At 45.0% G+C, this 15812-nt stretch overlaps 1 protein-coding gene across 4 annotated transcripts in view; it reads right to left on the reverse strand.

Moving 5' to 3' along the window:
* Positions 1-3862, reverse strand: part of LOC140195036 (mediator of RNA polymerase II transcription subunit 30-like) — a 137899-nt gene extending 134037 nt beyond the window's left edge. For 2 of the 4 annotated variants that reach the window (XR_011885345.1, XM_072252642.1), the window contains exon 1: positions 3634-3859. The gene's annotated coding sequence lies outside the window, so the exon portion shown is untranslated. Of the gene's footprint in view, positions 1-3633 lie in introns of all 4 variants that reach the window. The other 2 variants (XM_072252651.1, XM_072252628.1) reach the window with 2 other exon arrangements.
* Positions 3863-15812: the final 11950 nt, after the last annotated feature.

Below are 15812 nucleotides of genomic sequence, written 5' to 3' on the forward strand. Positions count from 1 at the left end.
ATCTCTATCCCTCTGCAGACTCTCCACATCCTCTGTACAATTTGCTTTTTCACTCAGTTTAGTGTCATCAGCAAATTTTGCTGCGCTACACTCAGTCCCCTCTTCCAAATCATCAATGTAAATGATAAACAGCTGCAGGCCCAACACCGACCCCTGTGGCACCCCACTCACCACAGACTGCCAACCGGAGAAACGTCCATTTATACCAACTCTGCCTTCCATCGGTTAACCAATCCACTATCCATGCCAATACACTTCCTCCAACTCCATGCATCCGTATCTTATTTATAAGTCTCTTGTGCGGCACCTTATCAAACGCCTTCTGGAAATCCGAGTATATGACATCCACCTGTTCCCCTCTATCCACTGCACTCATTATGTCCTCAAAGAACTCCAGTAAGTTTGTCAAACAGGACCTGCCATTCTGAATCCATGCTGCATCTGTCTTAATGGAACCACTCCTTTCTAAATGTTTCGCTATTTCTTCCTTAATGACAGCTTCAAGCATTTTCCCAACTACAGATGTTCAGCTAACTGGCCTACAGTTGATGGGCCAAATGGCCTAATTATGCTCCTATGTCTCATGGTCTCATTCTGTTATTGGAAATACAGTATCACACTCTCTAGTTTGGACTTTTATGTACTGATTAAGGAAGCTAGGCACAAGTGGTGCACACGAGCCCGATTTCAACATTTAAGCGAAGTTTGGATAGGTCGTTGGATAGTAGGGATATGGACAGCTATGGACCTAGCTGGGAGTAGGCAGTTTAAATGCATTGGCATGGACTAGAGGGGACAAAGGGCCTGTTTCTGTGCTGTACTTCCCTATGACTCTAAACTTTCCTGAACACATTTGACAAACTCTTTCCTATGCAGCCCTGTTACAATCTGGGAGCCTGAGTCATTGTGTGGAAAGTTAAAATCACCTACTATCACAACCTTATGTTTCATGCAAAAGCCTGCGACCTCTCTACAAACCTGCTCACCTAAATCCTGCGGATTGCTGGGTGGTCTATAATATAATCCCATTAACGTGATCATACCTTCCTTATTCCTCAGTTCTACCCAAAACACCTCACTGGTGAGCCCTCCAGTCTGTCCCTGTCTGAGCACTGCCGTGACACTTTCCCTGACCGGTAATGTCACCCCTCCCCCTTTAATCCCTCCCGTTCTATCATGGAAAACTACTATATATACATTTCTTATGGTACTTTATGATATATGTATGTATTGCACTGTATAGCAACCACAAAACAACACAATTTACAACATACATCAGTGATAATAAACCGATTGTGATTCAAACTTTTCTTGCCATCCTTTGACCCTTCAGATCCAGTTTATTCTGTTTTAATTTGAGCCCTGCCATTCGCATCCCCCTTATTATCCCATGCTTGGTCAATGTTTAAACCATTTCCCTTTCCTTTGCTATTCTTTTCCTATTCTGCTTTGTCTCTTTCCCTTCCATCCCCCCAACCACCTGTCTCTTGCCTTCAAAAAAACTTAATCCCTTTTACTCCTTGCTTGATGTGCATTCCTTTTCTGGAAAGTATTTAAAGAAATATATTCTTGCAAGAACAGCACTGATGCCTAAAATAACAACCTTTCTGCACCATTCTTGAACTTGCTTTCAATTTGAGTCAAAAAGGAATTAATGCACAGTTGTTCTTATACACCTGTTTCTAAAACACATTGAAGTTCAAAGTAAATTTGTTCTGAAAGTGCAGATATGTCACCATGTACCACCCTGAGATTCATTTACTTGCAGGCATTCACACCAGATACAAAGAGGCCACAACAGAATCAGTGAAAAACTACACGCAAAGACGGGTAAATAACCAATGCACAAAAGAAAAATTCAGCAAATACAGAGAGAAAAACAAAACAACAATAAATAAAAGTGCTGTTGGCTGCTCCAGAAACTACATTTAAATGTGCAGACTAGTAAATAAAACAAACAGGAGGATTTCATGTCCTCTAAAGAAAAGGTAGGAGACGGCAGATGCCAAGCTCATACTTGTTTTGTTACGCTGTGCATTGAGGATACACAATAGGCATTCCTCAAAGGGTTTACTGTTGCCCGAGAAACCTAACTGAAATCAGAGCTGTAACCTCTTAGGCCACCTACGCTTACAAGGGGGTTAGAAAAAAAAGCAGTATGGTTTAATAATAATGTTTACACTGTACATATGTCATTCTAACAAGGACTGGTTTCTTAATCTCAGGGAAACTATGAACTCACTTTCACGGACTCTACCACTCATGGGCTCAGAATTATTTATTATTATATTTACACAGTTTGTCTTCTTTTGTACATTGTTTGCTTGCAATTTGTTATTGGTTCTACTGTATTTCTTTGCTCTACTATGAATACCCACAAGAAAATGAATTTCAGGGTAGTATAAAGTGACATATATGTAGTTTGACAATAAATTTACTTTGGTACCTTTTCTGAAAAGGCATCACACAGCATATTCATTTTAAATTATGAATAAAAGTTTACTTTGATAAAAGGAACCTCGGGTTGCTGTCGACGCTCCCTCCGATTCATTCTCCAGCTGTGCCTATCAAACCTTGCTCCGAGCAGGAAATTTTTTTATCTTATATTAACATCATATAAAAGAAAATTCTAGCTGCATGGCAACAAAGGCTATGTGCACGGGTGCATTTCAGTCACTGCTTGGAGGATACAGTGACTGTTGTTATCCAAAGATTATAAATTCTGACTCCACCCTCCTGGTCCATTCCTTAGGAGGCTATTAAAATTTGCTAAATAACATCTTTCTATTCTACTTAAAAGGTGAGAACTTGTGGCTTGGAAACGTTTACCAAAAAATGACTAACAATGAAATTTCAATTCAAGACCTCAGAACCTCAATAACTTATTATATATATAGCGTCTCTAACATAACAATGTCCTCAGATATTTCATAAAATATCCTGATGAAGGGTCTCGGCCCGAAACGTCGGCGCTTTATGTCTTTGCAAAGATGCTGCATGACTTGATAGCTCCTCCAGCATTTTGCACGTTACTCAGAAGTGTTATCAATTGGCTTAGGGTCACGTAGCGACGCATTATGGAGAGGAGCATTTTATACAAGAAAGAGAGTGGAAATCTTCAGGGAGAGAATTCATGAACCTCGGACCAGGGCGAGCAAAATGAACAGTCATCCGTAGAGGAACGATTGCATTCTCGGAAGATCAAGGGGCCAGAATGGAAGAGACACAGACAGACAGCTGTTGGGCGAGAGATTGGGGAGTCCACGGAGGGCGAGAACTCCATAGGCACAATAAAGTGTCCTCTGTGACACTGCTCCCCTTACGTGAAAAAAAATGCTTTTTAAAAGTAAATCGCCAACTTTTAAAACCATAATCCAGACCTTTGGGTGTTGGATTATAAAAGGACGCAACCATTCTCTCAATGACACAGTTCATTTCATAAAGCAACAGCCACATTTCACAAAGTAAATGCAACTTGCAACTTTGCAAAACTAATTAACAGTGTCATTGCTAGAAATGTCACTCCTGCAAATCATGCAAGGTTGGAATTATATCTCCAGCCTGGAGGAAGGAAAGGGAACCTTCCTTCAGGCACCGCCTCCATGCAAAGTAGCACTCGCTCTGGATACTCACGGCTGTTCCTCATGCCAGCTCAGCGGATCGTGCGAAGGAGCCCGGACCGCAGACCATCGAGCAGGACGCGGAGTGCCGGGACCCTCACCGCCGGCACTCGGGAGCAGACGCCGCGCAACCTGCGCGGCCTCGCGAGAGCTGCTTGAGTGACAGGCGGTTCCCGGGCTCCCCGGGAGGAGGGGCGCTGCGTGGCCCGGCCGGCGGAGTACCGTACAGTATGTGCGGCTCGCCGGGTTGTGCACGGCTCCCCGTCGCCCCAGGTGACGTCCGGGTCCGGCCGGGGGCGCGCGGAATCCGGATCGTGCACGGGTCCCAGGTGACGTGCGGAATCCGGATCGTGCACGGCCCCCAGTGATCCGGGAGAGATGCAAATGACAAACACAGAGATTCTCGTGTTCTCATTATTTATTGCATTTTATTTTTACTTGCATTTTGCACAGTTTGTTGTCTTATGCACTGTGGTTGATCTTCCATTTATCCTGCTAAGAATTACTATTCCATAGATTTGCTGAGTATGCCCACAGGAAAATGAATATGGTTGTATATGGTGACATATATGACTTTGATAATACAATTTACTTTGAACTTTGAAACCCAGGGTAACACACACACACAGTGCTGGAGGAACTCAGCTGGTTAGGCAGCATCAATGGAGAGGAATAAAGATAAACGGCCTCTAAATCAGCCTGGCCTATTTTTAACTCAAAATATACTTTGTCCATAATATTATAAAATTAGAAGAACAAACCTTGCAATACCTTCCATTCATACTTTCAATCTGTGCATTAAATTACTATTCATCACCATTATGTACTGACTTGGGCGATCACGGCCTTTCCATGACCAGGACTGTTCTTGGCAAATTTTTCCGCAGAAGTGGTTTGCAATTGCCTTCTTCTGGGCGGTGCCTTTACAAGATGGGTGACCCCGGCCATTACCAGAGAATGTCTGCCTGGTGTCCGTGGTGGCATAACTGGGACTTGTGATCTGCACCGGCTGCTCGTACGACCATCCACCACCTGCTCCCATCGCTTCACGTGACCCAGATCGGGGTGGGTTAGGCTAAGCAGATGCTACACCTTGTCCAAGGATGACCTGCAGGCTAGCGGAGGGAAGGAGCGCCTTACACCTCCTTAGGTAGGGACGTGTCTCCACCCCATCGCCCTCAATTACACTCCTTAAAACTAACAGGACTGTTCAAGCTTCAATAATTGCCTAATGTTATTTCCAGTACACAGGTGTAAACAAGACTGAAAAAAAACAGAATAAGATAAAAACACACGAACAAAAAGCACAATAAATATAAATACATAAGATAGCTTATGTACATAGATCAATTGTATGTCCATGAAGTGACGCTGGGCACTGGAGTGCCTGTACATAAGGTGACTGACAGGAAATGATAAAGTAGTGGTGGTTGGGGGTGTGGAGGGCTGGGTCAGTGGGTGGAGGTGTTGATTAACCTTACTGCTTGGGAAAGTAACAGTTATTGAGTCTGGTGTTTTGGCGTGGAGACTACGTAGCCTCCTCCCTGATGGGAGTGGGACAAGCAGTCCATGAGCAGGGTGGGTGGGATCCTTCATGATATTACTGGCCCTTTTCTGGCACCTTTCTATATACATGCCCCTGGTGGAGAGTAGGCCGGTGCCAATGATGCATTGGACAGTTTTGACCACCCACTCAGGAGCCTTCCTGTCCGCTGCAGTGCAGTTTCCACACTATGAATGGGTTTCCATACTCCAGTGGCCCCCTCAGGTGGCACACCATTACAATAATCCAGGGGCTTTCTCACCCAACGCAATGCCTCCCTGTCGAGTAGAAGAACCCTGTGCCATGGCACTCCCTCACCGAGCCCTCGCGGTGGCTGCACGGAGCTTCTGTGCGTCCCTCAGCACGTACTCGTGCAAGCTCCCAAACCTGGGCCTCTGTGCCTCCCTTTTCAAGTGGATCCTTCGCTACTCCATCCCTCCGCCCTTCACGATTCACCTATCACCTCTCTTCTCTCTCCCCTCCCCCCACCTTTTCAATCTACTCCTCAGCTTTTTTTTTCTCCAGTCCTGCCGAAGGGTCTCGGCCCGAAAAGTCAACTGTACTTTTTTTTCCACATAGATGCTGCCTGGCCTGCTGACTTCCTCCAGCATTTTGTGTGTGTGTTGCTTTGGATTTCCAGCATCTGCAGACTTTCGCTCTGTCCACCAGAGAAAGCAGGATCTCCCAGTGGCCACACATTTTAATTCCACATCCCATTCCCATTCTGACATGTCTATCCACGGCCTTCGCTGCTATAAAGATGAAGCCACACTCAGGTTGGAGGAACAGCACCTTATATTCCATCTGGGTAGCCTCCAACCTGATGGCATGAACATTGACTTCTCTAACTTCCGCTAATGCGCCACCTCCCCCTCGTACCCCATCCGTTATTTATTTATATACACACATTCTTTCTCTCTCTCTCCTTTTTCTCCCTCTGTCCCTCTGACTATACCCCTTGCCCATCCTCTGGGTCCCCCCCCTCCCCCGTCTTTCTCCCTGGGCCTCCTGTCCCATGATCCTCTCATATCCCTTCGCCAATCACCTGTCCAGCTCTTGGCTCCATCCCTCCCTCTCCTGTCTTCTCCTATCATTTTGGATCTCCCCCTCCCCCTCCCACTTTCAAATCTCTTACTAGCTCTTCCTTCAGTTAGTCCTGACGAAGGGTCTCAGCCTGAAACGTCGACTGTACCTCTTCCTAGAGATGCTGCCTGGCCTGCTGCGTTCACCAGCAACTTTGATGTGTGTTGCTCTGCAGATTTTCTCTTGTTTGTGCCTTGACTTCCTCATCGGCAGATCTGAATCTGTACGGATTAGTAACAATATCTTCTCCTTATTAACATAGGTGCACCTCAAGACTTCTTGTCTAGCCCCCCCACTTCTTTACTCCGTTTACACCCACAAGTGTGTACACAACGTGTGTTAACAAATTTCACGACACATGCTGGTGATAACAAACCTGATTCTGACAACGCATCTATTAGTTCGCCGATGACATCACTGTTGTTGTCTGAACCATGGGTAATGAGTTATAAGCGCTGTATTGAAGTATTGTGAGCAGCTTTTGTCCCTTAGTCTTTGAATGGATATGCTGGCTTTCGAGAGGGTCCAGAGGAGATTCAAGAGAATGATCCTGGGAATGAAAGGGTTAAAGTATGAGGGGAGATTGATGGCTCTGGGCCTGTACTCACTGGAATTTAGAAGAATGAGGGGGGATCTCATTGAAACCTATCGAATATTGAAAGGCCTAGGTAGAGTGGACATGGAGAGGATGTTTTCTCAAGTGGGGGAGTCTAGGATCAGATGGTACAGTCTCAGGCTACATCCACACTAGACCAGATAAATCCGTAACTGAAGTTTTTTCTCTTCGTTTTGACCCTCCGTCCACACTGAAACGGCATTTTCCTCCCCCGAGAACGGAGATTTTCTAGAATGCCCTCCAGGGTGTGTAAATTTGAAAACGCCGATTGTGCAGAGCAGTGTGGACGGGGTAAACGGATATTTTTTAAAACGCTGTCATGACGTGCCGAACAGTTGGCGGCAGCGCGGCATTTCATTGTTTTCTTGAACGCAACCCCCCACACAACCTAACAATTTCAGAACAGACGACAGCGAGACTGAAGCCAGAAGAGTTAGAAATGTACTCACCAAGTACTTTGACCCATAGCTTACAGAATAAGTAAGTATACTCACTTTGCCCTGTTTTCTGTCCTTGCTTGTATGAAGGTGGTTTACCTACTTATACAAGTACTTCTCTGACAATAGATGTGTAACAGCCTAATGTAACATTGTCTGGGAATACAAGATAACACTGATGCAGACATGCTTTATACATTTAGCAAAGTGCTTTATTAATGCAACTGAGTTAGTCAGTTTTTCAATATTCGTCGTCAGCCGGGTCGTACTGTCCGTGAACTCCCTGTCGGTTGCATCCATACGCTCCAGTATTTGGTTTTTTTTAGTTTTAAGTCCTCCTGCGCGAGAGCCAACAGCAATTCCTTTTAAGTTTTTCTAGTCTGTAACTGCACAAGCGCGCACTTTCACAGCGAGATTCGACACCAAACATGTCGCTTGTTTTCTGTAGATGTGTCCTGTGCACGCCCAGTAGGAGGAGATTCGTCCAAATACCCGCTTTAATGTGGACGGAGGAATTTTCAAAAACTCTTGGTGTGGACGCCTGCCGTTTTTACGTGAAACCAGCATTTTCAAAATTATCTGGTCTCGTGTGGACGTAGCCTCAGAATAGAAGGACGCCCCTCTAGATCAGAGATGAGGAAGAACTCCTTTAGCCAGAGGGTGGTGAGTCTGTGGAACTGATGACCATGGACGGCTGTGGGGCTGTGGAGACCCTGTCACTGGGTATATTTAAAGTGGAGTTTGATAGGTTCTTGATTAGTCAGGGAATCAAAGGTTATGGGGAGAAGGCAGGAGAATGGGGTTGAGAGGGATAATAAATCGGCCATGATGGAATGACGCAGGATACTCAATGGCTAATTCTGCTCCTATGTCTTATGGTCTTATAATGAGTCAGCATAGAGGAGTGAGATAGAAAATTCAGTTGAGTGGTGTCACAACATCAAGCTTAACGTCAACAAAACCAAGGAACTGACAGTTGATTTCAGAAAGGGGAAGTTGGCAGACCGTACGCCGGTTCTCATTGGTGAGTCAGAGGTGAAAAGTGGCTTCAGATATCTGAGTAGTGATCTGCCGTTGGCCCAACATGAGGCTGCAATCACAAAAGCAGGCTCTGCATTCTGAGAAGCTTAAGAAGATTTGGCATGTCCTCAAGTACTCTAACAAACCTCTAAAGAAGCACTGTTGAAAATATCCTGACTGGTTGCATTATAGCCTGTGTAAAAACCACGTATCTATTTTCTGTCTGACTGTGCGGTACTTTGCATTGCACGTTTATTATGGGAAATTTGTCACATGGATCGGGGTGTGGTGGTAGCAAAGGGTGTAGTTCTATTCACACTTTGTCTTGGGTCAAGTTTAGTCTGGGTAGAGCCAGGGAGCCTCGGAATGATACTTTTTGTTGACTGCCTAGGAACACTTGCTGCTAATATTGATATTTTGTAATATTGCTGGTTTTAGTTTCATTAATTTTTTTCACTGTTGTAAAATTGTTCGTCTTTGCTGGTTTCTTAACAAAGAATCAAACATACTTCCTTTGACTTGGAACTTCATTACTGGGTTTATTGCGTCATCCATTGTCAACCCCCTGCTTAGACTCCCAGTGGTCTTTGTTCACTTCGAGATAACCGTTACAGCCTGTTGCGGCCATTCCAATGCAGAGGGATACAAGGAGCTGCAGAGTGCTGTGAATGCAGCCCAGTCCGTCGTGGGCAATGCCTTTCCCACCACTGACAGCAGCTCCAGGGGTCACGGTCTCAAGACGGCTGCATCTGCCACCAAGAACTCGCACCATCCGATCATGCACCCTTCTCACAGCTGCTGTTTGAAGGAAGTACAGAAATCTGAAGCAGCGGACTGTTAGCTTCAGGAATAGCTATTTTCCTACAAACTGGATGTTGCCGGATCTGGAGGACGTGAGTTATAAGGAAAGATTGAATAGGTTAGGACATCACTCCTTGCAACATAGAAGATTGAAGGGTATAGAAGGGTATAGAAGATTGAGAATGGTATCCAAAATTATGAGGGGCATAGATAGGGTAAATACTTCATACTTTATTGTCGCTAAACAATTGATACTAGAACGTACAATCATCACAACGATATTTGATTCTGTGCTTCCCACTCCCTGAATTACAAATCGAATACAAGCAGGCATTTTCCACTGAGGTTGGGTGGGACTACAACCAGAGGTCATGGGTTAATGGAGAAAGCTGAAAAGTTTAAGGGGAGCATGGGGGGGAACCTCTTCACTCAGAAGGTGGTGAGAGAGTGGAGCGAGCTGCCAGCGCAAGTGGTGCATACGAGCTCGATTTCAACATTTAAGAGAAGTTTGGGTAGGTCCATAGAGGGCTATGGTCCCAGTGAAGGTCGATGGGAGTAGGCTGTTTAAGTAGTTCAACATGGACAAGATGTGCATAGTTTAGTGAGAATGGATCCAGAGGCAGTGTTTTGTAGTGTGTGTGTGCGTGTGTGTGTGTGTGTGTGTGTGTGTGCGTGTGTGTGGGATGTGGGAATTCTGGGAGACCTCCAGTCTGCACCAAGTTGCAGCTCATGAGAGAATGCATTAAGGAACTGGAGCTGCAGCTCGATGACATTTGGTTCACACAGGAGAATTAGGAGGTGATAGACAGGAGCTACAGAGAGGTAATTAACCCTTGCTTGCAGGAGACAGGTAAATGGATAATTGTCAAGAGAAAGAGGGGACATGCACAGCCAGTGCAGGGTACACCTGTGGCCATTCTCCTCAATAATAAGGATGTAACTCTAGATACTATTGATGGGGATGACCTACCGGGGAGCCACAGTGACTAGGTCTCTGGCACTGAGTATGGTATCCTGGCTTGAAGACCAGAGAAGTGAAGAGGACTGCGGTGTTGATAAGAGATTCCACAGCCAGAGGAACAGAGGTGAGTTTCTTTGGGTACAATAGAGACACCTGGATTGCCCCTTGCCTCCCTGGTGCCAGGACCAGGAATGTCTCGAATCATGTCCATGGCATTCTCAAGAACGAGGGTGAACAGCTAGGAGTCTTGGTGCATATGGGCACCAATGACGTAGGTAGACAAGGTGAGGAGGTCCTGAGAAGAGAATTTAGGGAGCTCGGTAGAAAGCTGAGAAACTGGACCTCCAGGTTAGTCATCTCTGGATTTCTGCCTGTGCCTCGTGCCAGAGAGGGCAAGAATAGGATGATTTGGCAGGTGAATGCGTGGCTGAGGAACTGGCGCAGAGGACAGGGGTTCAGATTTATGGATCATTGGCATCTTTTTTGGGGAAGGTATGATCTGTAAAAAAAGGGACAGGTTACACCTGAACCCAAGGAGGTCCAATATCCTTGCAGGCAACTTGGCTAGAGTTGTTTGGATGGGTTGAAACTAATTTGGCAGGGGGATGGAAACCAGAGCAATAGTGCTGAAGATGAGGTTGTTGGTTTACAAGCAGGGACAGTGTTTGATGAGACTTCTGGCAGGGAGAGGCCGATGATGAGGCAGAGTTGCAGTCCACAGGATAAGCTGCGATGTAAGAGGCAGGCAAAATCGAAAAGGGCGAATACAGGACTTAAGGTATAAAATTTGAATGCATGCAGGATATGGAATAAGGTCTATGAGCTTGTAGAACAGTTACAGATGGGCAAGTACGATGATGTAGGCATCACTGAGTCATGAAGATTATAGCTGGGAGCTTAATGTCCCAGGATACACGTTGTACCGAAAGGTTAGGCAAGAAGGCAGAGTGGGCAGTGTTGCTCTGTCGGCAAAAAATGAAATCACATCATCAGAAAGAGGTGACATAGGGTTGGAAGGTGTTGAATCATTGTGGATAGAGCTAAGGAACAGCAAGGGTAAAAAGACCCTGATGGGAGTTATATACAGACCCCAAAACAGTAGTAAGGATGTGGTCTACAAGTTACAACGGGAGATAGAAAATGCATGCCAAAAGGGCAACATTACAATAGTCATGGGGGATTTCAACACACAGGCAGATTGAGAAATTCAGGTTGGTGCAGGAATCCAAGAGGGAGAATTTTTCAAATGCCTACGAGATGGATCTTTAGAGCAGCTTGTGGTTGAACCCACGAAGGGATCAGCTATTCTGGATTGGGTGTTGTGCAATGAACCGGAATTGTTTAAAGAGCTTAAGGTAAAAGAATCATCAGGGGAAAGTGATCAGAATATGATGGAATTTACCTGAAATGTGAGAAAGAGAAGCTAAAGTCAGATGTATCAATATTACAGTGGAGTAAAGGGAATTACAGAGGCATGAAAGAGGAGATGGCCAGAATTGACTGGGAAAGAACACTGGCAGGGATGATGGCAGAGCAACAATGGCTGGAATTTCTGGAAGCAACTTGGAAGGCACAGGATGTATACATCCGAAAGAGGAAGAATGATTCTAAAGGCAAGGTGGCACAACCATGGATAACAAGGGAAGTCACATAAAAGCCAAAGAGAGGGCATATAATAAAGCAAAAATTAGTGGGAAGTTAGAGGATTAGGAAGTTTTTAAATACCAACAGAAGGCAACTAAAAAGTCATTAAGGATAGACTATGAAAGAAAACATGCAAATAATATTAAAAAGAATACCAAAAGTTTTTCAGATACATTAAGTGTGAAAGAGAGGCGAGAGTGGATGTCGATCACTTGAAACTGATGCTGGAGAGGTAGTAATGGGGGACAAGAAAATGTCAGATGAACTGAATAAGTATTTCGCATCAGTCTTCACTGTGGAAGACACTGGCAGTATTTGGGAGTCCTTGTGCAGGATTCTCTAAAGGTTAATTCGCAGGTTGAGTCTGCGGTGAGGAAAGCAAATGTGATGTTAGCATTCATTTCAAGGGGACTAGGATATACAGTAAAAGCAAGGATGTAATGTTGAGACTTTATAAAGCACTGGTGAAGCCTCCCTGGAGTATTGTGAGCAGATTTGGGCCCCTTATCTTAGAAAGGATGTGCTGAAACTGGAGAGGGTTCAAAGGAGGTTCATGGAAATGATTCCAGGATTGAACGGCTCATCATATAAAGAGCGTTTGATGGCTCTGGGCCTGTATTCACTGGAATTCAGCAGAATTAGGGGTGACATTCAAACATTAAATGGTGAAAGGCCTTGAAGATTGAATGCAGAGAGACTGTTTCCTATGGTGGGAGAGTCTAAGACCAGAGAACACAGCCTCAGAATAGAGGAGTGTGGCTTTAGAACAGATTTGAGGAGGGATTTCTTTAGCCAGACAGTAGTGAATTTGTGGAATTCGTTGCCACAGGTGGCTGTGGAGGCCAAGTATTTATGTATATTAAAGGCAGAGGTCGATAGATTCTTGATTGGTCAGGGCATGAAGGGATATGGGGAGAAGGCAGGAGATTGGGGCTGACAGAGAAATTGGATCAGCCATGGTGCAATGACAGAGCAGACTCGATGGGACAAATGGCCCAATTCTGCTCCTATATCTGATGGTCTTATGCTCAAAGATGGGCTGAAGGGCCTGTTTCTGTGCTGTTCTTTACTATGACTCCATTTTCCTACAACCATAAGGTTATCAGATGTTTGTATAATTTACGTTCTGAATATCATCTGTTCTTATGTGCTTGTAATTCTGCTGCGAATAAGTGTCTCCCTGTACCTGTACCTCACCGTACTTATGCACAACAAACTTGACTTACCTGGAATCAGTCTAGTGATTCTTTGTTGCACACTCTCTATGGCAAGAGTTACATACACGGGTTATGACCAAAGGGAAAATGGCTGGAGTCACTTCATACAAGTGCTAAGTGTGTCAAAAATCGAACTTACAAAAATTTGCAAAAATGACGAAAAGAAAGCTGCCGATATTTACAAAATGATATCTACCAGTAAACACAATAATAGCTCCATACTTATTCCGACCCAGTGTAAACTCTTGATTCCTCCCATACTGAGGGTGATTAGTGCCATTAATTAGGCACCAAGACATAACAGTGCCTCTAACTGGCTCTGAAACCTGGAGAACAACAAAGACGTTACAAAAGCTGTAGGCTTTCATCAACCAGTGCCTGAGAAGGATCCTAAGTATCAGATGGACTGACAAAGCAACCAACAAGACACCGTGGGACAACACCAAGCAAGAGTTCATAGGGATACAAAAATGAAAATGGAAATGGAGGTGGATAGATCACACCTTGAGGAAGCCAACCAACACCACCACCGGGCAGGTGTTAAAAAGGAATCCTCAAGGAAAGAGGGAAAAAGAATATCCAAAGAACACATGGAGGAGAGACGTTGAGGCTGAAATTAGACGATGGGAACACCCCTAGTCTACCCTTGAAAAACTGGCTCAGATCAGAGGACGATGGAGATGGCCTATGCTCCAACACATACTATCTTTAATTACCAACAAAGTTAACCTAAGTCTACACATGAATTAGGATATGATGTATTCCACAATGTAGTTACAATCATATTACAAAATAAACAGAAGTTTCTATCTTAAATACAGTATACAAACAACATATACTCATTTACCTTCTCCATGGATTGTCATCTTGTCGCGGTGGAGAAGCTTGTGTGGTCCTGTGATCCCAAGAGCAAGGCCGTCTGGAGCTATGCTCCTGGTAGGGTCACCCATGGCTGTAAGGTCGAGGGTGAGGTCCCCAACAAAGAACAATCCAACCAAGACCTCAACGGTGGAACAGGCGGACGAAGTTACTTCGAACTCAACGGCTGTGAAGATGGATGAAGGTTGCATCAAATCCATTAGCTCCAGTCGTCGTGGTTTCCATGCCATTGGAATCAGTTGGTTGATTTGTGAGGTATCGTGTGCTTCTTGGAGTGCAACATCAAGTACACGTTAAACAAATACACGCACAGGCGTCTTCACTCTGTGGGCCACCTCTTCAGAACGAAGACCATCATCCTCGACCTCGAGGGATGGCCATGACGACGAGGACACATTTACACATCCCCATTACTAAAGAAATGGAATATTCTACCGTGCGTGGTGGAAAAGGCACCATAAAGCCAACCCGAGGACACCAGCTCGATTTAGGACCTGTTATGAGTATATACTGGGAAAGGCACTGGAGTGCACACACAGCATTATGACAAGACAATGTTTGTGTGTAAGGACGGCGTCTACTGAGTGCTCCCTGTCACAGCAAGTATGTCCATTTTAAGGTGAAAAGATCAACATCATATAGAATACACCAGAGTAACGCAGGCAAAATGCTGGTGGAACTCAGCAGGTCAGGCAGCATCTGCGGGAGCATTTTGGCCAGAGAGTCGTCATCAGGGCTGGAAAGGAAGGGAGAAGAAGCCACAATAAGGAAGCGAGGGGAGAGGGGGAGCACGAGCTGACTGATGATAGGTGAAGCCAAGTGAGGGAGAGTATGGGCGGATAGGGGAGGGGGCGTGAAGGAAAGAGTTAGGAGGGGATAAGTGGGAGAGGTAAGGGGCTGAAGAAAAGGGAAAATAATAAGAGAGGACAGAGCACCACGGAAGAAAGTGAAGGAGGAGGGGAACCAGAGGGATGTGATAGGTAAGTGAGGAGAAGAGAAGGGGTAAGAGGGGAGCCAGAATGGGGAATGTATAAAGAAAGAAGGAAGGAGGGGGGGAATTATCAGGTTAGAGAAATCCATGTTCATGCAAGCAGGTTGGAGGCTACCTAGATGGAATATGAGGTATTGCTCCTCTAAAGATCAAAGTTCAAAGTAAAATTTATTATCGGAGTACATACATGTCACCACATACAACCCTGAGGTTCTTCTTGTGGTGACGTGTATGTACTCCAACCTGAATGTAGCCTCATAGTTGCAGTAGAGGAGGCAATGGACCACATTCGGAATGGGAATGGGAAGTCAAATTGAAGTGGGAGCCCACCAAGAAATCTTGCCTTTTGCTGCGGATGGAGCAAAGGTGCTCGACAAAGTGGACCCATTCTACGTCGGGTCTCACTGAAGTAGAGGGTGCCAGATTGGGAATACCAGATACAGTAGGTGACCTCAACAGACTCACAGATGATGTTCAAAGTAAATTCATTATCAAAAGTACACCACCGTCACCATATACAACCCAGAGATTCATTTTCTTGTGGACATACTCAATAAATCCATAGAATAATAACCATAATAGAATCAATGAAAGACCACACCTACTTGGGGGTTCAGAGTGCGAAAGACTGTGCACATACAAAAAAAAATAAATAATAATAAATAAATAAGCAATAAACATTGAGAACATGAGACGAAGAGTATTTGAAAGTCAGTCCATAGGTTGTGGGAACTTTTCAGTGATGGGGAAGTGAAGTTATCCCCTTTGGTTCAAGAGCCTGATTGTTGAGGGGTAATAACCGTTCCTGAACCTGGTGCTGTGAGACCTGAGGCTCCTGTATCTTCTTCCTGCTGGCAGCAGTGAGAAGAGAGCCTGACCTGGGTGGTGGGGGTCCCTGTTGAAGGATGCTGCCTTCCTACGACAATGCTTCATGTAGATGTGCTCAGTGGTGTGGAGTGTTGTGAACACAAGTATTCCTGTATTTAAAATACTCCAGGCC

The sequence above is a fragment of the Mobula birostris genome, chromosome 1 (genome assembly GCF_030028105.1).
Source record: "Mobula birostris isolate sMobBir1 chromosome 1, sMobBir1.hap1, whole genome shotgun sequence".
Taxonomy (NCBI): Eukaryota; Metazoa; Chordata; class Chondrichthyes; order Myliobatiformes; family Myliobatidae; genus Mobula; species Mobula birostris.